Source organism: Arvicanthis niloticus, chromosome 10, assembly GCF_011762505.2.
Source record: "Arvicanthis niloticus isolate mArvNil1 chromosome 10, mArvNil1.pat.X, whole genome shotgun sequence".
NCBI classification, from domain to species: Eukaryota; Metazoa; Chordata; class Mammalia; order Rodentia; family Muridae; genus Arvicanthis; species Arvicanthis niloticus.
The window spans coordinates 16,102,622-16,127,999 of NC_047667.1; the positions used below are offsets into that span (position 1 = coordinate 16,102,622).

At 44.2% G+C, this 25,378-nt stretch overlaps 1 protein-coding gene across 7 annotated transcripts in view; it reads right to left on the bottom strand.

Annotated features, from left to right (window-relative positions):
* Nckap5 (NCK associated protein 5) overlaps positions 1-25,378 on the bottom strand; it is an 887,342-nt gene that overhangs the window by 799,823 nt on the left and 62,141 nt on the right. For 3 of the 7 annotated variants that reach the window (XM_076941061.1, XM_076941059.1, XM_076941056.1), the window contains exon 1: positions 9,413-10,019. The exons of 3 other annotated variants lie outside the window; for them this stretch is intronic. The gene's annotated coding sequence lies outside the window, so the exon portion shown is untranslated. Of the gene's footprint in view, positions 1-9,412; positions 10,021-25,378 lie in introns of those variants that run through there. One more of the 7 variants, XM_076941065.1, reaches the window with a different exon arrangement.

The following is a 25,378-nucleotide window of genomic DNA, read 5'->3' on the forward strand; positions in this document are numbered from 1 at the left end:
TCACCTCCCTTAATATTTTTATACTTTCCAAGTCCATTCATTTCCCTGAAACTTTCATGATTTCATTTTTCTTTACAGCAGAATAAAATTCCATTGGGTATATGTACCACGCTCTTATTATCCATTCATTTGTTGAGGGACATCTAGACTGGCTCCAATTCCCTGTCACTGTGAGCAGAGCGGCAGTGCGCATGTGCGAGCAGTAACTTAGGGAAAAGTGTTAATAGAAAGGAAATGTGATCATAATAAATGATCTGACTCAGCAGTAAAAAAAAAAAAAAAAAAAAAAAAATACAGGGTTCCTTCTGTTTCCAAATTCTATAGCTGCAGATTGAAACACCAGGAGTCTGAAAACACCTCAGCAAGCCTGACAAGATGTCTCAGTGGATAAAGGTGCTTTGCCACACAGGTCTGGTAACTCGAATCAGATTTCGTGAACCCATGTAAAGGCAGAAGGAGAAGTGACTGAGTAAAACTGCCCTCTGGCCTGCATAGGCACAACAACTTGCATACACACACACACACACACACACACACACACACACACACACTGCACATTGAAGAGTAATAACAGTATAATTTTTTAAAATAATAAAGGAGCTGCAGAACTTCTCAGTTGCTAAAGAGCATTTGCTGGCCCAGCACCCACATTAGGTGGCTTACAACAACCTGTAACAGGATATCCTGTGAGAAGGCCTTTTCTAGCCTTTGTGGACACCCTTACTCCTGTCTGTCTGTCTGTCTGTCTGCTTCTGTTTTTCTCTCTCTGCCTTGCTCTGTCTCTGTGTGTATGTATGTCTAGCCTTCTCTCTTACACATGTATGTATACACACACACAAACACACACATAAATACATATTTAAAATATTAATGAAAAAGAAAATATTTGAAGAAAAACAAGAGTTTTACTAACCATTTACAGAGCTTTGTTTTCTGGTACTATTCCCTAACAAACAAACAAAAAAAGACATGGAAATTTCACAGTGTTCTCCTTGTATCAGATCTGATAAGTATTCTAGCAATGATCTGAAGCCTAAAGAAGAATGTGCCTAGGCTACGTGCAGATTTCATGCCATCGTATATCTGGGAGGATCGTGGATTTGGAGTTCCTGAAGGGGACCTGGAAACCTGGAACCAATCCCCAACGGACACTGAGGAATGTCTATACTTATAGACATGATAAAATAAGCACTAAATATATTTTAAGAAAAGCTGTAATGCAGTCATACCTATGAACAGGGGGAGGTGGGAAAGCTATATGGTTATCTATCATAAATAGAAATAATTTGCCATATAACTCTTATAAAAAAACATTACTGAAGAATATCACCACAAAACTAGGCCTGTCAAAATTCCAACATGGAATAAGGAGAGACTCAAAAAGCCTCCCATCCCAGAGCATCTATAGGCATCTAATGTTCACTGGTGGAGGGAGAGACCTTTGCTTCAGTGGTGTAACCACTGGTAAGTCCTTGCTCCTGTAAGCAACTCTAATGAAACTTGTTGCTTCACTACCACCACCCATAAAGGAAAGCGTGCAGCTACATAAATGTTTCAGCATTGCTCTGCTTTCTAAGTTGGTCATTTTGCCTTCATCCGCACACCTATGTGTGCATGTTCACAGGTGCATGGGTACATGTGTGTACATGTGTGCAGGGAAACCTGATTGATATCAGAGCTCATCCTTCATTGCTCTCTTGCCTTACTCATTAAGGCAGGGTCTCCCAGATGAACCCAGAGCTTGCCAATATGGCTAGTCTCCCTAATCAGCATCCTCCAGGATCCTGTCTCTATCCTCTGAAGCTGGAATTGCAGGGAGGCTGCCATGCCCATATGGCATTTATGTGGGTTCTGGTGACCCAAAGCCTGGGTCCTATTGCTCCCATAGCAAGTGCTGTATCCACTGAGCCATCTCCCCAGGCCACTAAGTTGAGTTTTAAAGTGTGCAAAACACAGTAACCACAGACAATGGAATGATTTGGGGTATCGTTTGAGCAGGTCTGGATCAGGTCTACGCTTCCAGATTCAATTTACCAAATGAAGCGTGTAGTCTTTGTGGGGCAGTTCGTCAGACAGGCATTTGACAGTAACACTTGTTCCCACATTTCAGAAATAACAGCTCTTCTTTCATTCAACACCATCACATTCATAGGCTGTGTTATTATCCAGCCTTATGCTCCAAAATGGGCTTGGAACTTTACTCCTGAACTCAGTCCACTGGATTCTCACAGTGCATCCAAAGTCGATTCAAAGGACTCACTAATCCAGTAACGTTTATTTCTAAGAGGAGAGATCAAGTTTCTTACTCTGAAAAATACAAGGATTAATTTATAGAACAATGGGGAAGTACCTTGTATAATGGAGGCTTCCAAGCTGACATGACACAGTTTGTTAGACAAGTGTGTTTCAAGGCATGGTAAACGTGTGGGTCATGCCCTGTGCACCCAAGAAATGTATTCATTCATCTATTACGGAAGTGCGGTTGGGAGTCTGAAATTCTAAAGGTATTAAACCTTGTAAGATTAGAAAATGGAGAATGTGCTTGTGATACTTGTGTTTGAGCAGTCCAGTGACTTTCCCTGTGTTCAGCCTAAACCTTTCTGGTTGTTTAAATCTTGGGATGTGACTCAGTTGGTAGAACAATTGCCTAGCTTGCAATGAGGACCTGGGGTTGATCCCTTAGCACCACATACACTGGGCATGGTTTTGCATACCTGCAGTCCCTGCACTTGGTAGGGGAAACGCATGGATCAACAGTTCTAGGTCACCCTCGTGTACAGAGGGAGTTTGAATAGACTCCATGAGACCTTATCTAAAAAACAAAACCAAACAAAAACCCAAACAAACAACTCAACCAACCAACCAAACCAACCAACCAACAAACAAAAATCAAAGACCAGTTTTCAACATCCCAAACTAACTTTGCACCCTGACAAAACACACCCCAGTCTCTGGTACTTCCACACAGATAAGACTCTCATGCACTGTTTAGAGGAAAGACATGTACTTTATTAAGTCTTACATTTTTTTTGTTTGTTTGTTTGGTTGGTTGGTTGGTTTTGTTATTGTTGTTGTTGTTTTTACCATACCAGAACATCTGTAGAATTGTCCCAACTCCACTCCAAGGCACCTTGGAACACACGGAAATGTTTATGGATGGATTAACAGCTAAGATGATAGACAGATAGGCTTCTGTATCTTTGTATGTATATAAAGTGCAAACTGCAATCTGAGAATGGAGCCCAGTGGCTAGAGTACTCTTCTGCCATGCATAAAGCCAGGATTCCATTCCCAGCACATTATAAACTGGGTGCAGTGGTGCACACACACCTACAACCCCAGCACTAAGAGTTGAAAGCAAAATGTTCAAGAGTTGAAGGTCATCCTTGGCTCCATAGCATGGTGTAACACCAGCCTAGGACCACAGCATAGTGTGACGCCAGCCTAGGACTATAGCATAGTGTGATGCCAGCCTAGGATACAAGAGGTCCAGTCTCAAAACTGAAAGATCTGTTTCCATAAATCACTACTGCTTTGGTGAACCTTGTCTAGAGACCACCCAAAAAGTCTAAAACTACTTATAATTTTAGGTTTTAATCTGATCTCTCAGCTATCAGTTGGCCAAGCTGAACCTACAAACACCCAGGCCAAGAACTTAAGTGAGCTTGACTTTAGAACCATAAACTTGAGCTAATCCAGAGTACATTCACAGATGAGTGATAGTAAGTGGAGTTATCCTTGTGACCAAAAGAGGCTGAAGGGCTAAGCCAATGAGCACCTGATCCATGGTACACATGACATCTGGCTATGGTGACACATACCACCAAAGGACTGGGCATTGGCTTCTGATAATTCTGAAGACAAGAACATGTCACTGGTTCATCTGGCTGGCATTTAGATGTGTTCATCTGATTTATCAGTGTTCCAGGACAAGTCCAGGGCAGATGTGAATGACCTATAGTGCATTCCAAGTGAGACTCTTAAGGCAATCAGCCCTGCACATCCACAGAGAACCACACTGAGATGTGAAGGGAGTTACAGGCTTGAATTTTGACTCTTACTATCCACATGTCCTGTGCACAGTACTCAGACTCACTGAATCTCAATTTTCTTCCTGTGGGAGATCAAGTAAGAGTCTTAATGAGGTCACACATGGAGATCACACATCAGACCACAAAGGAATTAGCTGGGGAATCACTCTGCCATGCTTGCAGGAAAGAAACAGTTTAATATGTTGTTACAGTGCCTACCAACCATAAATCTATGCTTTTTTTCTTACCCTCTGATATGGACTGGGTGCTGTACTGGGTTATGCACCAAAACACAATTTTTTAGTTCATGATTCCAACCTCAAACTCACTAGAATTCAGTGATATTTATGAAATTTAAAAAATAAATTTGGGGGGCTAGAGAGATGGCTCAGCAGTTAAGAGCTCTGACTGCTCTTCCAAAGGTCCTGAGTTCAATTCCCAGCAATCACATGGTGGCTCACAACCATCTGTAATGGGATCTGATGCCCTCTTCTGGTGTGTCTGAAGACAGCTACTCATATAAATAAATAAATCTTTAAAAAAAAGAATAGATTTTTTTATTAAAAAACTTATTTTATACTGTGCATTTAAAAAATGTTAATTGCATTTTAAAGTATAATGTGTGTGTGTGTGTGTGCAGTATTCATGTAAATACATTTGCCTACAGGGGACAAAGAAAGGCATCAGATCCCATGTAACTGTAGCTAACGGTGGTTGTAAGCTCCCTGGTATGCTGCTGAGAAGCAAACCTGGATCCCCTGGAAAAGCAGCGAGTACTCTTAAGCACTGAGCTGTCTTAACCATTTTAAATGGAGCTACAGCAATTAGGAATCCTGAGAGAGTCGACCCTCACCAGGTGGGATCACTTCACTGGACAGCAGCAAGCACAGACAGAAGGGCAGATGGGTGGAAAGACTGTAGACTTCTCCCAGAAGTGGGAGGGAGACATGGCTTGAGCAAGGAGGAGAACTAGGAATGGTTCCACTATGGTGTCATGAGAAAAAATCGAGACTGAGGAGTTCAGTGGGAATGGAGGAACTTGAGAAACAATATTCACTCGTGGGCTCAATAGGCAATCTACTAAAGGCAGGAACATGCAGAGCAGACATAAGTTCTGAGGGGCAGGACAGGGGTCTGTCCTTGTGACCCACTTATCCATGGGACATGGGACACCTGACTGTGGTGAGGGAGGGAAGAAAGCCTGGTCCTCGGATGGGAAGTACAAAGGTCTGGAGACAAATCAGATGCAAAGGGAAGTGCCACTGGCCAACTGCAGGAGGATGAATGTGGAGAAATACCAAGGAGCATACAGGTCTAGAACATTCTGCCACCAGATAGCAGTTCCCAATAGATGAACTGTGAGCTCCATCTGTATAATCTGAGGACTCTCCAACTACAACTACATATGACTCCCACATGGAAGATTTTGAATTCTTAAGTATGGAAAGAGGAATAGACATGACAAAGATAACAGAGATGATACATTTCAGTATGTGATACATACCTCATTCTGTGATGAGTGTTGAAGCTGTTAATATGAATGAGTATATATAGAATAAGTCTGATGTGTATGGGCAGTTATTTCATATGTGCTGTTTGAAGTTATTTAATATATAATATATTAAGTATTATATAATTAATATTATATAATATCTTATATATTGATAAATTATATAATATATGACTATTATATAATATGTAATTTTATGTATTGTGTATAATTTTATATAACTGTTATTATGTAATATATAATTTTATATGTAATATATGTTATATATTATATAATGTTATAATTAATATATAATATATTGCATATATGTGTGTATTGTTTATGTGTGCATGTGTGTATGTGTAAATCAGTCTGAGTGTAGCATGTGTGTATGTGGTGTATGCCCACAACCATGTGTGGGTACCTGCACTGGTAATCACTCATGAAGGCCAGAGGAAGATGTTACATTTTCTGCTTTATCCCTCACCACGATCTTGAAACAAGGTCTTTCACTGAACCTGGAGCTAGTCTAGCAGCTAGCAAGCCCCAGCAATCTTCTAACTCCATCCCCAATGAACCCATGCCTGGTGGGTGCTGAGAATCCAAACTTAGGTCTGCATGTGTTCTAACCCACTAAGCCATCTTCCCAGGCCCTGTGGTATACATCTAGCCCTTCCTCATATTCCTACGAAGAAGCCATGTTTATGTTTCACATTTTCAAGATACTGGAACAGAGACGTTTAGTAAGCTAGCAGGGGTCACAAGGGAACAGGTATGAGAAGCAGGGCGTGAATAAAGACAGCACGGCCCGGGTACGACCCCTCCATCGCTCTGCCAGAAAGAGATTTCAATAGATGAGGGGTTAGAGAGAAAAGAAGGCATGGCAGGGTAACTGACATCTATCATGACTTGCCCTGAGTTTGTACTCAGAAGTCTGACATCGCAGACCTTGAGTCACAGTGAAGAGTTTACATCTATTCAGTTGTATGATAATGTCTGCTAACCCATGTTGAGCTCTGGGTGTTTTGCAATGGGGAAAAATGTGTATTTCTTTTGCTCTTCTTCTGTGAATTTCTTTCTTATTGAATAGCTACCCCATGCTAGTATCAAAACACAGGCTTTGCTTTCAATGGAAGGTGATGTGTATATGTATATATTTACACGTTTTATACATATGCCAATGTACATACACATTTGTATTGGGAAGTCAAAGGATACCCTTAGGTTTGCCATTCCTCAAGTGCAGTCCACCTCAGTGTGTGTGTGTGTGTGTGTGCGCGCGTGCGTGTGTGTTTAAACAAAAACCCAAACCAAACAAGCACAAACCAGGATACCCCACTGGCCTGGAACTCATTAAGTTAACCAGGATGGCTAGCCAGCAAGTCCCAAGGATCTCTTTATCCCCCTACTGCAGAGACGAAATGCCTGACTTTGTTTGTAATGTGGGCTCTGGGGCTCAAACCGAGGACCTCACCCTTCCAAGGCGAGTGGTTGACTGACTGTGCCATCACCCCTAAAAGGTGATATTAGACAGTGTGACCAGACGCCTCCAAGACTTGTGGAAAAGGTTGGTAGAAGACACTTTAATAATTCACACCAATTATCACACAACACCCAGAGCATCTGCAGAAGCCCTCTGATGGTGTCCCAATTGGGACAAAAGGGTCCAGAAGCAAAAGAAAATAGATCTGAGTGGGAGTTAATGAGCCTGGGACCTGGGAAGTTCAGGCTGCATGGGAAGAATAGATGGGTTAGGAGGAGTCAACAAGTGGCTCTGAAGGAAGTTTAAGACTTAGAGGTTGGTCAGGAATAGTATGAGACTTGGGAATCAACACAGATATTTCAGCGTGCTCTGTGCAAAACAGTCTGGACTTTTCCAGCTGCTGCGGTGACCCTTCTTGCCTTTGGGCCAGCCATCTATTAAAATAATCACAGGGCTTCTCCCAGTTTGCTAGCTAAACGATAAGGAACAGAGACGTTAAGACATGTAACCAGAGCCAAAATCAAAACAGGGATGTTCTCTGTGCCAGCCCACCTTTTACCTGTGCACCTGCAAGAAGGCCTGGGTACCACCTGTGGATCTTGTCTCTGTTCTAATGGTCGAGAACTTAAAGAGTGACCTGCAAGTGTGCATGCCGAACCGAGTGTGGGACTCTGACTCTTGTAGGTTATCCGGAAGGGCACTGTTGGAGTTCTTTGGACAAGTGATGTCTTATGCCACAGTTTTCCTCTGGGGCTGCATATAGTTTGGTTGGTAGAGTTGTTACCTAGCACACAGGAAGCTCTGGTTCAATCTCCTGTACCTCATAAGAATAGCATGTCTATAATTTGGGAGGTGAAGGAAGAAGGATCAGAAGTTCAAGGTCATCCTTGGCAATATATGGAGTTCAAGGATAGCCTGAGCTACATGAAACCTTGCCTCATAAAGGGTATTGAACAATCTTTAGTAGCAGATTCTTTGATGTAAACACAATTCTACAAAGAATATGGAGTCATAATGCGTAGGACATGCTCCAAGCTGAGCATGTTCTGATGGAGAATTTGGGAGCTGTCAAGAAGGCAGGAGGTGGGTAGGATTCCATAGAAAAATAGCCAAAGACTGCTAAGACCTTTCCATATTTACTGCCCGGGGGGGGGTGAGGGGGGGAAGCATGAAAGCTGTCACTTCCTGGGGTGCTGACAGAGCATCTGAATTCAGGAGAAAGCCAGTCTCACAGAATGAGTCATGGGGCATGCAGGAGCTAACAAGCCAACAGCCACTTCTTGCCAGTCAGTCCTGAGGTGTTAGGGGCGGAGGGTGGAGGGCAGCAGTCAGCTGAGATTCGCTACAAGCAAGAGTCTGAGTTGCAAGAGTCTGAGTTGCAAGCCCTGCAAGGCAGGTTCACAGGACGCTTAAGCAGAACTTCTAGGCAACAGTCTACTGAGCTGTGTGCCGCTTGCAGGCTGAGTAAGAGAGAAACCCTGCCTGGATTGGCAGCACCCTCTACACATTCTCTCTGCAGAAACCCCAGAGAGTGTCTGAAAAGTTTAAAGAGTTTGGAGGAAAGAGAAGAACAGGTTGAGGATCCTGCCACAGGCAGTGGTGTCAAAGTCGTACTTTGTCAGTGGGACATGAACTGGGCATGCTCACTTAGAGAGTCCTTCATAGCACCCACCATTTCTCCATCCAGCACGGGGGGAGGGGCCAGAATAGAGAGACTTGAGTTCCAGAGTAGCTTCCAGTTCTGAGATGGCTGAAAATGAATGAAGTGGGGGAAGGCAAACGAAGAGAAACAGAAGAGAAAATGGAAAAAAAAGGAAGACAGGAGAAGAGGAAAGAAAAATATGCAGGAGAGAGATAGAGAGGAGACAGGTACTAAGGAGAAGTTACAGTTGCATGGGATGAACTGAAAACCAACACGCTCACGTTAAAATCTATAACCCACAAAAAGAGTCTGAGAGAAAGCAGGTGTCTCTCTCAAAGCACACACTCTCATTCATTTTTAAAGTCTTAGAATTTTCTACCAGCATTCCCAGGTCAACCTAAGTGTCTTGCTTGGTTAGCTGGAATTTGTTTTAAAACAGAAAACAACAAACCACCTACCACCCACCCACTACAAAAGGGAAAGATTAGTTTAGGAGCAAGGGTTCCATCTTCCGAATTCCCGGTCCTGTTAGCAGCTAGCTTCCTTCCCCACCAAACCCCAAGTTGAGAGGGCTATAATTACCCTGAACAAATGCATACTTGTGGCTTCAAGAGAGCCTGCAGTAATACATAAACAGCATCTCATTTTAAACGGAAAGCAGGAAAGCAAGCGAGAAACATCAGAGGGAAAGTGTTACAAGATCTTTGCTTTGTTTGTTTTGTTTTGTTTTGCTTGTTTGTTTTTTTGTTAAATCCCAGGAGTCTTACTTGGAGTGAGCTCTTCTCTTTGGTGAATGGAAATCACAAGGTCCCGGAGCCAGGAACTGCAAAGCTCCCACAGTCTCTCTCCGGCGCTGTCCTCCCGCCGCGATCTGTTTACTTCGAAACATTCAAAAACACACTTGGAAGTAGGAGTCTGGGTTTTCTTGAAGATCTGCCACAGAGAGCCAGCGGTCCCGCCTGGGATCCAGGGCGAGTTTGCAGAGACCTGGAAGCCCCGGGCTGCGGGCTCTGTGGTTGCTGCGAGCTTGTAAATACAGGCGCTGTGGACAAAGTCCCAGATGACATCACTGGGAGCTGCTTACTGTTGAGTCTTTATTAACTGACTGTCAAAAAGAAAGGAGGGGGTGGGGAGGCAAAAGGATCTCTTCTGCAATGAATTCGGCGTCTGGGAATGAATTCCAGTGATGCGTGCATGGAGTGACCCCCATGGAGTCAAGTTGGCCCGGCTTGGCTTCTCTCTGCTCTGAAAAAGTGAGAGGACCCTCTCTCCAGCAGACGATGCTGAATAGGCTGCAGAAGCTAGCGCTTGGGGACAGTTTGAAGCGCTAGGCAATGCGGCCACCTGCTCCAACTCCTCTACGGAACTGGATGATTCACAAGTACGTGGGAATTAGCCACGTCTTGAGTTTCTTTGCAAGTCTTACCTTGAGCTCCCTACCTGGCTAACGTTTCTTCCAGGCGGAGTGTCTTGATTTGCAACTTTCTATAATAAACTCTGAGACTAAAGTTTCCCAACTTGGAATAAAAGGAAGGGCTCCCAGAAACCTGAAGGCAAAATTCGGTGTGCGTTTGCAAAAAAAACGCAATTTGTTTTGTTTGTTTCCTGGGCAGAATGCTCGAAGGGTTTCTGTGATTCTCAATCTTGTAATGGAAAGTGTATTTCCACTTTCGTGAATGTGTATTTTCACTGTCCTAAATAAAATACAGTTTTAAAAGTTAAATATGAGACAATTAAAGCTCAACATTTAAATGAAATTTAAAAGTAAAATAAAGAAAATAAAATTTAAAAGTCAAATAAAATAAAAAATAAAGTGAGCCAGCAAGGTAGCTCACCAAGGGAGGAAAGGTACTTGCCCCTCAAGCCTGGGGACCTTTGACTCTACAAAATTGTCCTCTGACATTGGTGACCTGTCCACTCCTGCATGTGAGTACATGCACACACATCCCTGCACACACACACACACACACACACACACACACACACACACACACTACTTTATACAGTAAGATTGAAATAAAATGAAGTTGAACAGCCACCACATGTCACTACAAACCTATAAATCCCACTCCCTTTCAACCATCAAAATAAAAGTGAGGCTTCCTTGCTCTGAGTTTCCTTCTCCCATCTACCTCTTCTGTCAGCTGGTTCTTGTGACTTTTCTAGTTGCTTTCTGCCAACCCCAGCCTCCACCTGGAGATGGTCTCCAAATCCAACCTGAGTCCCTTCCATGAAGCCTGAATGCCCAGCCTTCCTTTCCTCCCTTGGCCCATTGCAATGAAGCTTGCTATTTATATGTATTGGATGCTTTTTATACACTGACTTGTATTTTTAGTTGTTTTTTTTTTTTTCCATCTGTGTGCGTGTCTCCCCAGCCCACTTTGAAAGTCATTAAGAGCAGCAGTTGTCTGGTAAGTGCCGTTTATTTGTTTATGTCCGAGGCACAGCTATAGGGAATCCTGAACAGAATGTAGAGGAGAGGTCCTTAAGGGTGGAGACAGGAAGGAGGGCATGGGACAGGGGTCTATGTTTAGACTGAGCAATCTCCCTGCCTTGGAAAACACTGATTCACATCTAGCTCTCTGCCTCCAGCCATGCTCATCCCACTTCTGAAAACTATTTTCTCCAAGAATAGCAACTGACTATTGATTTGGTAGGATCTTGAGATCCTCAAATATGCCACTTCCATACAAGAACCAACGATAACACGGCTTGTCTGTCTCTAGCGAATCTTCAACACAATGTTAACAGGTAGAATTACCTACAAAGAGTTGGGGATACAGCTCAGTTGGCAGAGTGCTTGCCTCGCATGCATGAAGTGCTGGCTTTGATCCTCAGCACTGCAGCCTAGCCTACTGCTGAACTTCCATGATCCCAGCACTTTGGAATTAGAAGCAAGGGAACCAGAAGTTCAAGTTCCTGTCCTTGGCTACATAGTGAGTTGAGGCCTGTCTGGACTACATTAGACCTCATAATTAATCAATTAATAATTAAAATTTTAAAACAGCTTAAAAAAGAACACAAGCTCATGAATCCAGCAATTTTACTTTTCCATAGTGAACCTTCAAATATGCTCACAGGGTGAAGATGTGAACACAGGCATGTTTTCTGCAGCCTGATAAGGTAGAAATAGGTTGTGTCTGCAGGAACAGGAGAAGAAACAAACTAAGGAAACTGTGCTCCAGAGGCAGAGGCCACTGATGCTGCAGAGTGAACATGCGGAGAGCAGCAGAGAATTTGGTACCGGACTCAAGGAACAATGCCCATTGTTAGCAATGGACACTCGCTCGTGGGAAGCGAAGGAGGAGAATTTTCACTCCTATTTGTATAGTGTGACCTCCTCCACCCAATGATCACTTCCGTTTGTGTAGTTATAAATGATGTTTTATGTCATTATAACTTTTTTTTATTTTCTCTTTTGAGATGGTAGTATAATAAAATCATGAGGACTGCTGAGACAGACCAACAGGTAAAACTATTTGCCACCAAGCTCCTGACAACCTGAGCTCATCTCCAGGACTCACATAGTTGAGAGAGAGAGAGAGAGAGAGAGAGAGAGAGAGAGAGAGAGAGAGAGAGAGAGAACTGACATGTACACACATGTGCATATGCATACATGGACACACACAAATCAACCACCAATCAATCAATCAATCAATCAATTAATAAGCAAATAACAGTAAAAAGGAGTTTAATTATGGTACAATTTCTAGACTGCATCTCAAGACAACCATGCTGTTTCTTTACCAAGTGTCTGACATTCGGATGATCAATAAAGATCTGATAGACAGACCTGGGAAGAGGTTTCATGGGTCAAAACTATTGACACAGAACTGTGAAGACCTGAATTTGGATCCATAGGACCCACATAAAGCTAGATGTGCTAGGAGACATCTGTAATCCTAGTATGACTATAGCAAGAAAGAACGCAATCCTCAGAATCTAGTTAGCTTGGTTAACTATGTCAGTAAGTTAGCTTGGCATACTCAGTGGTGAATACTGAGAGACCCTGCCTCAAATAATGAATAATAAATTCTAAGCCTTCTATTTTGATTTAAAGGCCAGCTCCTTCCCCCTTACACTTATGGACTAATTTGCCAGCCCCTTGGACTCTATTCACCTTACAAGTGATTGGAGTTAAGTGTTTGGAACTTGGAAGGCTGGCCTTTCCCCTGTGCAGTGTTTTTGACATACGGCTCTTTAAGAGAGACAAGCATAAGCGACTTTGGTTTGGTTGACTGATTGCCAGTGAGCTGGACAGACAAATATCAAAGAACTTGTAGTTACACAGGTCTGACCTGCTCCTTGCCATGACTCCTCTAACACGATGGCGATGGCACCTCGAGACAGCGGGTGAGAAAAGTCTACCCCACAGTGAGTGTTAAGACAGCAGTGGTGGCGCACGCCTTTAATCCCAGCACTTGGGAGGCAGAGGCAGGTGGATTTCTGAGTTCGAGGCCAGCCTGGTCTACAGAGTGAGTTCCAGGACAGCCAGGGCTACACAGAGAAACCCTGTCTCAAAAAACCAAAAACCAAACAACAACAACAACAACTGGGCTGGAAAAGATGTCTCAGTGAGTCACTATTAAGGAGGGACTTTGCACTTTCTCAGTGGCCTGGATTGGTGACCTGGAACCCAGGTCTGTCTATTCTCTAAGCTAGAAGTTCCAGAATGTAGCTGGTGTAGTCAGTGCTTGATTAAGTACTTTGCCTTACAATATGGAGGAGGGGAAAGCCCAAGTAAAAGGGTAGCTGGGAATTTCACCAAGGGAAAACAGGGCTCTAGGTGCTATTTCCAGCCCTCTAGGGAAAACATTGAGAGATGATCCTACAGTGAGGGGCTATCTCAGGTCTGCAGTGCTTTCAAAACCTCAAAGGAAGCAAGCAAGGAAGGAAGGAAGGAGAGAAGGGAGGAAGGAAGGAAGGAGAAAGGGAGGGAGGGAGGGAGGGAGGGAGGGAGGGAGGGAGGGAGGAAAAGAATATTTCCTGTATGTTCTTTTTTTATTGAGATAGGAGTGTGTGTGTGTGTGTGTGTGTGTGTGTGCGCGCGCGCGCGCACACGCGCGCGCTATGTGTCTACACATGTGCACAGGTGCTTGTTCTTATACAACTTATTTGTTTGTTTTTAAGAAAGAGTCTTACTTTATAGCCCTGGCTGGCCTGGAACTCACTATGTAGACCAGGCTGGACTCAAACTCCTAAAGATCAGCAAACCTTTTCCTCCCGAGTGTTGAGATTAAAGGTGTATGTCACCATGGCTGGCAATGCTTACATGCCATGTTCATGTATACAGAAGGCAGCAAAGCACAGCCAATGCTCTTCTTCCTCCTCTATTGTTCGTTGCCTTATTTCTCTGAGACAGGACCTCTCCATGAGTCTGCAGCTCATCATTTTTTTGGCCAGGCTGAGCGGCCAGCAAACCCCAGCAAGCCTCCTGTGACACTCTACTCCCACACCAGAGCTGGGTCACAGTCTGTACAGCTGCACACAGCTACACCAGGTTTACTGTTTTGGTTTGGTTTGTTTGTTTGTTATTTGTTTATTTTTACTCTGGTTTGGGGGATCTGGACTCAGCTGCACGGCAAGCACTCCTGCCCACTGAGACATCACCTCAGCCCCTACGATCATAATTTTTTATGGCCTACTTATGACATGACATTAGGCTGTATTCTGCTTAAATGAACATTTGAAGTTGTCTGATTGTTACATGAATCAGACTTTCCCAAGCCAGAGCTAAATAGTAATATACAGCCTGACCTAACAACTTGGTATAAAAACAACTAAGGAGAGTGTTAGGATGCATGGCAGACAGCCTATCCTCTCCACCTGTCTCAGTCAGGTAACCATGGATGCTGCTGTTGCCACAGAAATCAACTGCACCTGTGGAGGGTCTTGGCCCGCTCTCTGCTCCTGCATCCCAAGCCCTCTTCAGGAGATGTCTTCTCTTCTCTCAGGCCTACACTCACCTGTCAAGGACCTCTAGGCCTCAGATGACAGGAAGATTCAACTGTCTGCTTCCTTCATGATGGCTTACACTGGAATTTTTACACAGAACTGTTTTGTCTTCAACTGGAAAATTCCTAAAAATCAAAGATGGTGCTCAAATGGGCACGGTGTGAAAATTAACCAAAGATTCTACATGCTGCTTCCTGGTGGTGATGTCATAGTTCAAGAGACCTACAAAGATCGTGTCTGCAGGGTGAGTGTCTACCTCCGAATCCTCCTCTACACCTTCATCCCCCACAATAGCCGTTTCTCAAGCATTTCTGTGTGCATTTCCTCAAGGACAGCCTTTAGTTACCCTAAAATAACTCACGCTATGACATGTCATCTACATCACAGCAGAGGAACCTGAACCCCAGTGACATATGCTATTTCAATACTCTCCACAGGATCACACTAGTAGTCAGTTATAGACTCAGCAGTGCAAAATGTCCCGAGACATCTACCTCCTGCATGTTTAAGGGGCACAGATCCTTTAATGTTCCCAAGAGTCTAGATCCCATCACATCCCAAAGAGACTAGATTTCTAGTGTCTTAAGGGACCCAGATACCTAGTGACTTTAGGACCCTGGATCCCTCAGTGTGCTAAAGGGTTTACACCCTGAATGATCTAGATCCCTCGGTATCTCCAGGAGCCTAGATCTAGATCCTTCTGGATCCCAACTAACCTAGATCTTTCCATGACCAGTAGAGCTTATATTTCTCATATCTTCAGGGACCAAGATCCCCTGTTTCCCAAGGAGTCTAGATTCCTCTGTGTGCTGGCATAGCCTAGGTCCTTTGTGTCTCAAGAACCCTGGGTCCTTCTGAGTGTAAATATTGAAAAGGAAGTGTTATGCCAATGTGGATAGTAAAGCATTGGAAGTAGAAGCCTATGTTCAACACTAAATAACAAATTCCTAGTCATGTATGCATACATGGGGTAACAGATATTCAACCAAATGTCAGACCTTATTCCAAAGGAGTGTGACTTCTGTTCCTATAAGGAAACCAGCCTTGCGGCTTACTTCCTCCAAACAGAGATATACTGTGACCTTAGAGACAAATGCAAACAGCATGCCAGTCAGACTCACGGGACACTCACAGAATACTGGGTGGACTAAGTTCTTTGTGCCTTTTGGGAGGGGAAGAATCCAACTGGGGGAGGGGGAGAAAATTGCAGAATATGTATTTAAATATGTTTCCCACTGCTTTATATTAGTAACTAGTAGTCCCCTTCTTCAGTATGCATTTTTCTTCAAGAATATAACAGTTCTACTAAAGGCTTAAGAGATAGCCTATGACCTGCCAGGCTGACTTGGAAGTTGATATAATCAAAAATAGGAAGCAAGTGAGACTATAAGTTTATAACACCAAGGAAACGGGTATGCTTTGGAGAAGGTAAGTCTCTGGAGGCTTAGAGAATCTTCATGATGAGCACACAGCTCCATGTCATGCTCATGTGGTTCCCTGGACAAATTTGGAGAAACACTGGTTACAAACAGGGAAGAAAACCCATGACTTTCTGATCTATAACCAGGTGTGGATAACACAGAAACAGCTAGAGGTAGGCAGGCTCCCTAGGAACGAATGAATACTGCAATCCATGCATCTCCTGGTACCCGTTTCCCACCACAGATTTTCTCTGGCACAAAGTAGGTACATAAAATACAACTCAGAAAAGATGAGATGGGTGCCAAGCAACAGCCCCAAGATAATTGGATAAAGACGTTCACGGGCTTCAATGAATGCAGATGTTACATGGCCCACATTCATAAATCAAGCCAAAGTAAGAGCAAACCCTAAAGAGAAGGTCAGGAGGTCAACTCCTGTGACTTCGGGTTACTCACGTAGTGGTGTATCAAAGATCATGCTAACAGACTCTTTCTCTTTCACTATTGGATGAGTAGAGGCTGTTTGCTGGTGTCCTCAGTGCATGAACCATCTGTTTATTGGGTTGGGGATACAAACAGGGCACTGAGGACATTTGGAGAGAAGACAGATCTGGCTGGAGAGATGTAAATTTCCACCTTTGAGAATCTGCCTGGAATCTGACGTTTCTTCCAAGAAAAAGAGTTATCTCCTTAGTATGGTATGGGGCACTGGGTATAGCCCCAGCAGGCACAGAAAGGGTTAATGCTTGCTCAAACACTGGAAGGCTCTTGATGAAAGGCCCAATGTAAGTATAAAGTATCACTGTGAACTTGAAGGATTTTATTTCAGGCCTCTCATTGTGTTGTTGACAGTGCATACTGTGAGTTTGACGTTTTTTTTTTAACTACTTTGCTCCCCCTAAATAAAAAGGGCTGGGAAAGAGGAGGTGGGGAAAGGGAAGGGGCTGGTAGGCAGCAGGGGTGGGGTGGGTGGGGTGAGGTGGCAGTATACTTGTCCCTTAACTAGGATTTTATATACATCCCATGCGTGGCAGTAGCCAATCATCAGGCAGAGCCCTACAGTGCTACTTCAGAGGTCTGTTATAAATGCATTAACCTAAGGGATGTGACTTGCGCATCTTTTAACCTGAAAATAGAATCTACCTGGAAACAGAACCAAGGGAGGCCACAAAGGATCTGCTGGGGTGGAAAACAAGAAAGCAACCAATACATGGCTAGTGATTGCCTAAAGAAAAAGACCCTGTGTTTGATTTTCACCAGATATGGACAGGTCATTACAAATCAGCTGAATCACACTAAGGAAAGGAAGAGGATAGGGCAGCTGCTGACCTTTCCCTGGGAGAAGCCCAGCCTATTGTGGGATTCACGCCTTCAGTAAAGCCTGGCCTGAATAACATTGACAGTCTGTCCCTCATAGTTCCTGAAGCTCACTGAGGTTCAGGGGCTTAATCACCCCTGCCCCCACCTGCTCACAATAGACCCCATAGCTGACAGAAACAGAAGAGAATTCCTCAAAGATGCCCTGGAAGGAGGCAGGGCCACTCTGTCTTGCCCTGGGGAACCATGGGCCAGCCTCCCTGTCTTCATTTGCCCAAATGGCCATCAGAGTCCTGGGCCTCTCAGCCAGCCCCTGGCTTTGCCCTTTCATGCCCACAAAGCTTCTCAAGTCAGAGGACAATAGTGAGCTGGGGAAAGGAGAGGCAGGCAGGTCAGGGGCTCCTGGGAACTGTGCTGGAGGAGGATCTGGCTGTTTCTTTCTTCTCCTTTTTGCTTTTTAGGAGAATACACACACACCCTTTCACACACACACACACACACACACACACACACACAGAGAAAGAGACAGACAGAGAGAGAGAGAGAGAGAGAGAGAGAGAGAGAGAGACAGAAACAGAAATATCCACATAAACACAGGTATACACACACTCAGACACAAACACACACATAGGAACACACTCACAGACAGACCGACAGACACAGAGAGATACACACAGAAAGAGACAAATATACACATACAGAAATACACACATACAAATACGCTCGTTGACACAGGCACACACAGACAAACACGTCTACAGATATATACAGAGACAATCAGAGACACAGATGCATATACAAATATATACACAGACACACAGACACACACATAGATACAGAGACACATGAGTTTCTTTTTTCTTGTTACTTGACACTTTAATATCAAAACAAAAAAAAACCTTATTTTTATTGGGAATAGTCTTCTTGTGTGAAAGAGTATTCTTGAAGGATCCTTTCAAGAAGATTTTCTTGCAGAGCAGAGAGAGAGAGAGAGAGAGAGAGAGAGAGAGAGAGAGAGAGAGAGAGGGAGAGCTCTTCACAGACTGTCTCCAAGCAGCACACAGCCCAGTTAAGCATGAGGCTGATGTGCCCAGGACAAAGGACAAGTTGGTGCTGAGCTGTGTGGGTTCCCCATATCCAGGGTAGCACAGCTTTCTTGTTTCTTCTTCTCCCTTCTATACCGAGCCCTTCTTCGAGCCTCTGTACAATGCAGGTTATCTTGCCTGCCTGTTCTCTGAGATTCAATAGACAGTCCTTAGTAATGGTGACAGATATACAAGAGTTCAAGGACCACGATATACTAGTGTAATGAGTACCACATGGCTCTGAGGGCCACGATGATGCCCGCAGCTTTGAAATCACCACTGTAAGGTTAACACCCAGTTTGTACATCATTTGTCCACTGTAGCACTCATCAGTTGTACGGGGCAGTTTATAGTTTGTACAACAAATGTGTCAGTGAAAACCTGGGCATTAGATATTGTGGAATCTGAGCAGTCAAGCATGGTCTGTGAATGTCAATGCAGATTTAATGAAAAAAGGTGCATTCAAAGATTTCAACTTCTGGAGCAGAGGAGGTGGCTCAGTTAGCAAAGCAGTTGCCTTACAAGTCTGATGAGCCAGATTCAGATCTGTAGTACCAGTGGAAAAAAGCCTACTGCTGTAGTCACGGCAAGATGAGGTGAGAGGCAGAGACAGGGGGTTCCCTAGAAGCTCACAGGTCAGCTAGCCCAGCTCATGTGGTGAAATTCTAGACTAATGTGAGACTTTGTCTCAAAAACTAGATAGTACTTGAAGACCAACAAACACATAAACACTATTCATACCCTTGCTCAGAAAGACACTTAGAAATGCACACACGCATGTGTGCAAACACACACACACACACACAAGCAATTTTTTTTAAACTTCCAATTTGATCCAAATAAAATCAAAGTGCCAATTTCAGTCCAAATAAAGCAAGAACCCTGCGTGTTAGAATCAGACATTTAAGGCAACCTGAAAATAAGACACAAATAACGAACATGCACAGCCACTATACTAGACAACAAATCTTAGTCATCGGTGGGACCCAGATCACCTGTAAAACTTAATTGTCAGCTAAACCTGAATTATGATGGACAGGAAGACAGAATCCAAAGGTCACAGAATTAGTGATTCATCCAGCTGTGCCTATAATCTGTGCCATACTGAAAGCAGAGAGAACAGAATTAGCTTCTTAGAGATGAGATACGTTTCCATGAAACACTTTGGGCTCTAGACTTAGACTAACTAAACCAGAATTCCAAGAAACAGGTAATTTTCATACCCATCCCCAGCACCAAGCTCCAATACCAGCACCAAAGAAAATCCAATCCCTAGGAGAAGGGAGAGGAGAGCTGGGAGGGGAGGGAAGGAGGAAGAGGGGGAAGAATAGGGAAGGAAGAGATGAGGTAATGTGGTATCTGGATAGACAGAGGACCTTCAAGGGTCTCTGTAATACAAGAGATTGAAGACATTGGCTCAGGACCTGGCCTGACCTCCTTTTCTCTGGATTGTGGTGCCCTCTGGCATTTGGTTCTGGTTTGCTGCCTTGATTTATTCTTGATTTTACCATTCCTTCCCTTTATTTGGCAGATTTTTCCAAATAATTCTCCCTTTTCAACTCATTGCTCCTATGTCCAGTCTCCATCTGATACATTTCTGAGGTACTGAGTATATGGAAACCCTTCAGGAACCATTGGTGAGTCTCCGTTCCCTATCTACACGTGTATATGTGCGTCCGTGTCTGCATGTGTATGTCTGTGTCGGTATGTGCATGTTTCTGTATGTGTGTGTGTGTGTGTGTGTGTGTGTGTGTGTATGTGTGTGTGTGCTATGTGTGTGTGTATGTCTGTATGTATATGTGTACATGAGTGCACGGCCCATAGAAACCAATAAAGAGAGTCAGATCCCCTAGAGCTGTAGTTATAGGTAGTTGTAAGCTATTCAATGTGGTAGTTGGAACCGACCTTGATCCTCTGCAAGAACAATAAGCACGTCCGAAAGCTGAGTCATCTCTCAAGTCCATCCTTGTCACTTCTCACTAGATGAAAAATTATCACTCATTTTCCAGCCCCCCATTACTTAATGGTTTCAGTCCTGACTCCAAGAACTGACTTGAGAAGGGCTTCATGGCACCCATCCTGGGATGCCCCATGACTATATGCAAGCCACATATCCTGGGAAAACCTTATCCAAGGAAGCAACACAGGTCGTTTATCTTAGCCCTCCACAGTTTCTGCTAGCAACTTTCTAACCCTTAAATAAAAAGCAGAAATAAGGCAAACAGAAGAGTAAAGTGTATTGAAATGAAACTCTGTTCCTGTGCGGGTACCCTAAGACCTCAAAGTTGCCTCCAACCTGTAGTCCCAGGTAACAAGTCTGCAACACGGTGCTGCTGCCTACTGGCCAGCTCTCCGCCTCATGTTCAGCTACCTTTCTTAAACCTCCCATGGCCACTTGACCAGAGGTAGCACTGCCCACAGTGGGATGGGCCCTCCCACATCAAACAACAGTCAAGAAAATGCCACACAAACAAGTGTCTCATTCAAGATAGAAGATAGAATGCCATGGTACCCATATGTACAGAGGACAATGTGGAGAGATACTAAAAAAAAAAAAAAAAAAAAAAAACCAAAAAAACAAAAACAAATTCTAAGTTGACTCAGATCCCTTTGGAGAGCCATAAGCATCCCGAGGTCCTCCATGGGCCTGGCGAGTCCCTGATACACTGACAGCTCAGCTGTCGTCTCCCTACATCCACTGCAGGATTCTTCCCATCCCTTCTACAGGTGTCCACTCTTAGCCAAGATCCTACAACATCCTTATCCAAGTATAGCAGCAGGTTCTCTTAGTGTGAGCCATTAGAGAACCCAGCTTGCATTGCAATCTCAAATTGAGAGAACTTTATTAAAAACGAAAGTAAGGGACCTCCAGGGTCTCTACTCCTGTCTGCTTTTTTAGATAACTAGGGCACTGACTCAGCGTGTAAAATTAAAATATAGAGACCCATAGACTGTGTAGTACAGACACCCAGTAGATTATCTAAAAGGAAGGCACACTGAGTGTGAAGCAGAGTACCAGCTTTGGTGATTGGATACAAGAAGGCCAGGGAGGTAGTTCAGGAGGTAGAGTGCTTGTCTACTGTGCTGTGTAGTTGTTGTTGTTGTTGTTGTTGTAGTTGTTGTTGTTGTTGTTGCTGTTGTTTTTGCTACTGCTGCTGCTGCTGCTACTGCTGCTGCTGTTTTGTCAACTTGGAACAAACTAGGCTTTTCTGGGAAGAGGAACTGAGGAGTTACCGCCGTAAGAGTGACCCGTGAGTGTGTCTATGGGTCATTTCTTGGTTAATGATAAATAGGGGAGGGCCCAGCCCATTGTGGGCAGTTCACCCCTAGGCAGGCAGGCAGGGTTGCAGGAAAAAGCAAGCCGAGCAAGCCCTGGAGAGCAAGTCAGTTAGCAGTATTCCTGTGTGGCTTCTCCTTCCATTCCTGCCTCCAGGCTCCTGCCTTGAGTTCCCTGCATTGGTTTCCTCTCAGTGATGGACTGTCACCTATAAAATGAAATAGACCCTTTCCTTCCCTAAGTTATGTGTGGTCATGACATTTGTCACAGCAACAGAAAGCACACTAAAACACCGACCATACAAATCTACTGTGTCCATCCCTGGCACTGCATAAACTAGGCCCGGATGTACTCGCCTATAATCCAAGCAATCAGGAGGCAGGGACCGGAGAATAAATCTAAGGTTATGTGGTCCCATAGAGAGCTCAAGACCATCCTGTAATATATGAGATCCTGTCTCAAAACAAATACTAAACACTTAGGTATTTCTGATATCCACATCTCAAAACATAAATAGGCCTGAAGCTGTTTTCTTTTTCTCTAGCTGTGGGACTACAGAGAAGCTAAACTAACCAACGTGCTCACCATAGGTACATCAATCTAAATGGTAGAGAGCAAGCCATATCCTTATTCTCTGAAACTCAGGAGGCCAACATCTTCCCAGATTCCCCTGGGGAACCATCTGCTCACCCCTGGGTTTCTGCTAAGTGGGAGCAACCCAGGTCACGGCTGCTTCTTGGGGATGGATTTTGAAACGCCCTGTCTACCTCTTGCCTCTCTGCAGGATGAAAATGGAAAACGATGTAGATAAATAAATATTTTAGAAATCCTACATTGCAAATTATTCATACTCCAAGCCTTTGGTCAAGGAGGATTTAAATGCTGGTGCCTCTGTTTCTCGCAGCTCTGTGTATTATTCAGGCCATGGAAATTGAACCCCAGGCTAGAGGCGTGGAAAGGAAAACAGCTATTTTCTCTCTCGCTATGGAAACTCCTCACCATGGGGTGCTGAGAAGAAATGAGCAGCTTTAATAACTTCAGGGGACAGCTGCTTCTACTGAACCAGTATAATGGAGTTATGGCGCAGCATAAATCATGGGCAGCCATGGGAGGGTGTCTGGTGAGGGCTCAGGAAAGCCTGTGATTCCCTTAGAACAAGTCAGAAAGGCTTGATTCCACAGACGGAATCAAGCCTTTTCCCCATCAGCTTTGATGAGCTCTGGGCAGCCCTCCTGTGTCAGGAAGTACTTGTGAACGGACTCTGGGTCTGCCTGTGGCACATCCATTTTGAACAATTACTGGCAGAGAGAACATTACTGGTTTCTAAGACCAGGCTGAAACACACATGCAAATGCATGGCTCAGGAAGAAGTATCCTTAGGATCGAGTCTGTCTTCTCTGTGCCTCTTCCCAGACCTTTTAGAAATTAACCTAACATATCTATTTCTCATCAGGTACCAAAAACACTCAATGGGGTCTGGGAAGATAGCTCAGTTAGGAAAATGCCTGCAGCATGTGCATGAAGATCTGGGGTTGATTCCCAGGATTCATATAAAAAGCCAGGAATGGTGACACACACCTGTGTCACAGCTCTGGGGAGGCAGAGATGGGAGGAGCCCTGGAGCTTGCTGGCCAGCTATCTTAGCCTAACTGTTGAATTCCTGGTCCCAAGAGAAATACTGTCTCAAAAAGTAAAGTGGAGAGTCATTGAAAAAGACATCTCAATCCTGACCTCTGGGCTCTACATGCACATATAAGCACACACACATGCATTTCAACACCCACACCAGAGCTCAGCTGACACCCGCCCTTTACTGTCAATCATTATCCTCTTCTTACCCCTTTCTCCTATGACTTAAGGAGAGAGCACAATAGAATCTGCCATAGCTCCGAACACTCACCATTATTCAGACTCTGTTTTTGAAGGCATGAGCTCATCGAAGATCAACCCTCCATTGCTCCTAAAATAAATCTGGGTGGAATGACGCCATTTGTTTCTGGTTCTTCAATGTGACTTTTTAAAGAAAAGCTGTCTGAAAGTAAACTCGGGAAGGAAATGTCTTGGTTGTGTTTGGGTCCCCAGTGAATAACTTCAGAATGTTCCACACTGGTAAGGCCTGGCTAAGAGATGGTTATCTAAGCGAATGCCTGCATCTCTTCCTTTCCCAGTCCATGTCCTGGTGTAGGGATTATTCTTACATAGAGTGACCTCCTTTGCCCCTAATTGCTGGTTAGTGAAGGCCCTGCTCTTCCCCAGGTAGAATCTCATTGGCTGTCCTGAGGCCCAGATGTCAGCTTGGAAACACATCTGGCCCTGGATCCTTGGCAAACTGACTGTGACAGGTTCCCTCAACAGCTGCAGTGGCAGAGCCAGGCTTCTAGGTGATTAAATCATCCTGCTTCCTGGCCTGCTCCCTGTGTTTGCAGCTTAGCCATTTCCCTGGAACCAGCCTTGTTCAAACAGGCTGTCTGCCTCATGGATGCCAACTCTACATCTGTGAGCTGAGGTCCCCTCTGCCATAGTGAAATGCCTCCTTGTGTGGGCCACTCAGGCCCAGAGTTATCACAGATGACTGTGGACATGCAGGAACCTCCTGTCTGTCTGAAGGGGGTTGAGATTCCTCTTGTTGTTAGAAATAAGTGTTCAGTCTGAAAAGCTGAGGCTGTACCAAATATTGGCTACAGAATATTCCTTCCGCGTCAAGAACATCTTTACAGTGCATATTCCACAGCACCTGTGCACCAGGTGAAGACGCAGATGGAAGAGAGAAGTATGGTAAATGCATTTGCATTTTTCAAAGACATGACGCCATGCCCCGGAGAAATAATTACAAGAGTGCTTTTAAGTGAAGTTTACTGTAACTGATATGCAAATCCCAATGACCACCCATGAATAAAAACAGAAACCCATAGCAGGTGGGGATTTAATTTGTGTGTGTACATGTGTGCATTCGGGTAGAGGTGTGTGGGTGTGTGTGAATGCATGCATGTATGTAAGTCAAAGGATAACTCTGAGTATCATTTCCTAGGTGCCTTGTATAGTTTGTATGAGGCATGGTCTCTCATTGGCCTGGATCTTCACCAAGTATGTCAGGGTAACTGATCAAAAAACTCCAAGGAGCTTCCTGTCTCTGCCTCCCATCTCCCAGTTAATGGAATTATAAATCCATCCCACCAAGCTTTATATATTCATTTTAGGAATTTAACTCAGGAATCTTGAGTGGCAAATGCCTTACTGAAGACAAAGCCTCCCCAGTCCCTAGGTTTATTGTTTTGCTGATAAAAATTGCTTCTCGAGGAGGGTATAGGAGGGTGGTCTTAAAGTATGGGGAAACTCCCAGCACTAGCAGCCCTGGGAACCTGGTACAAATGCTAATTTGAAGGCTAGCCTCAGATGAACTGAATCAGAAATTCTGGGGGTGAGCCTAACAATAGCCCAACCACCCCACCCCATCTCACAGACATCAGGAGAGCTGATGCCCCCTTTGATTTAAACATGACTGTTCTTGCACGAGGGGCTTGAGCTAGCTGGAAGAGAGAGGGATGCCCTGGAGAATTCTACAATACACTCTGTTAGATTCCACTCTTACTCCCCTCAATCTATAAGACTACCTTCTCTCCTAAGGTGTACCTTTGGCAGCTAAGGTTAGCTGCTCTGTCACAGTTTGAGTACCGCAAT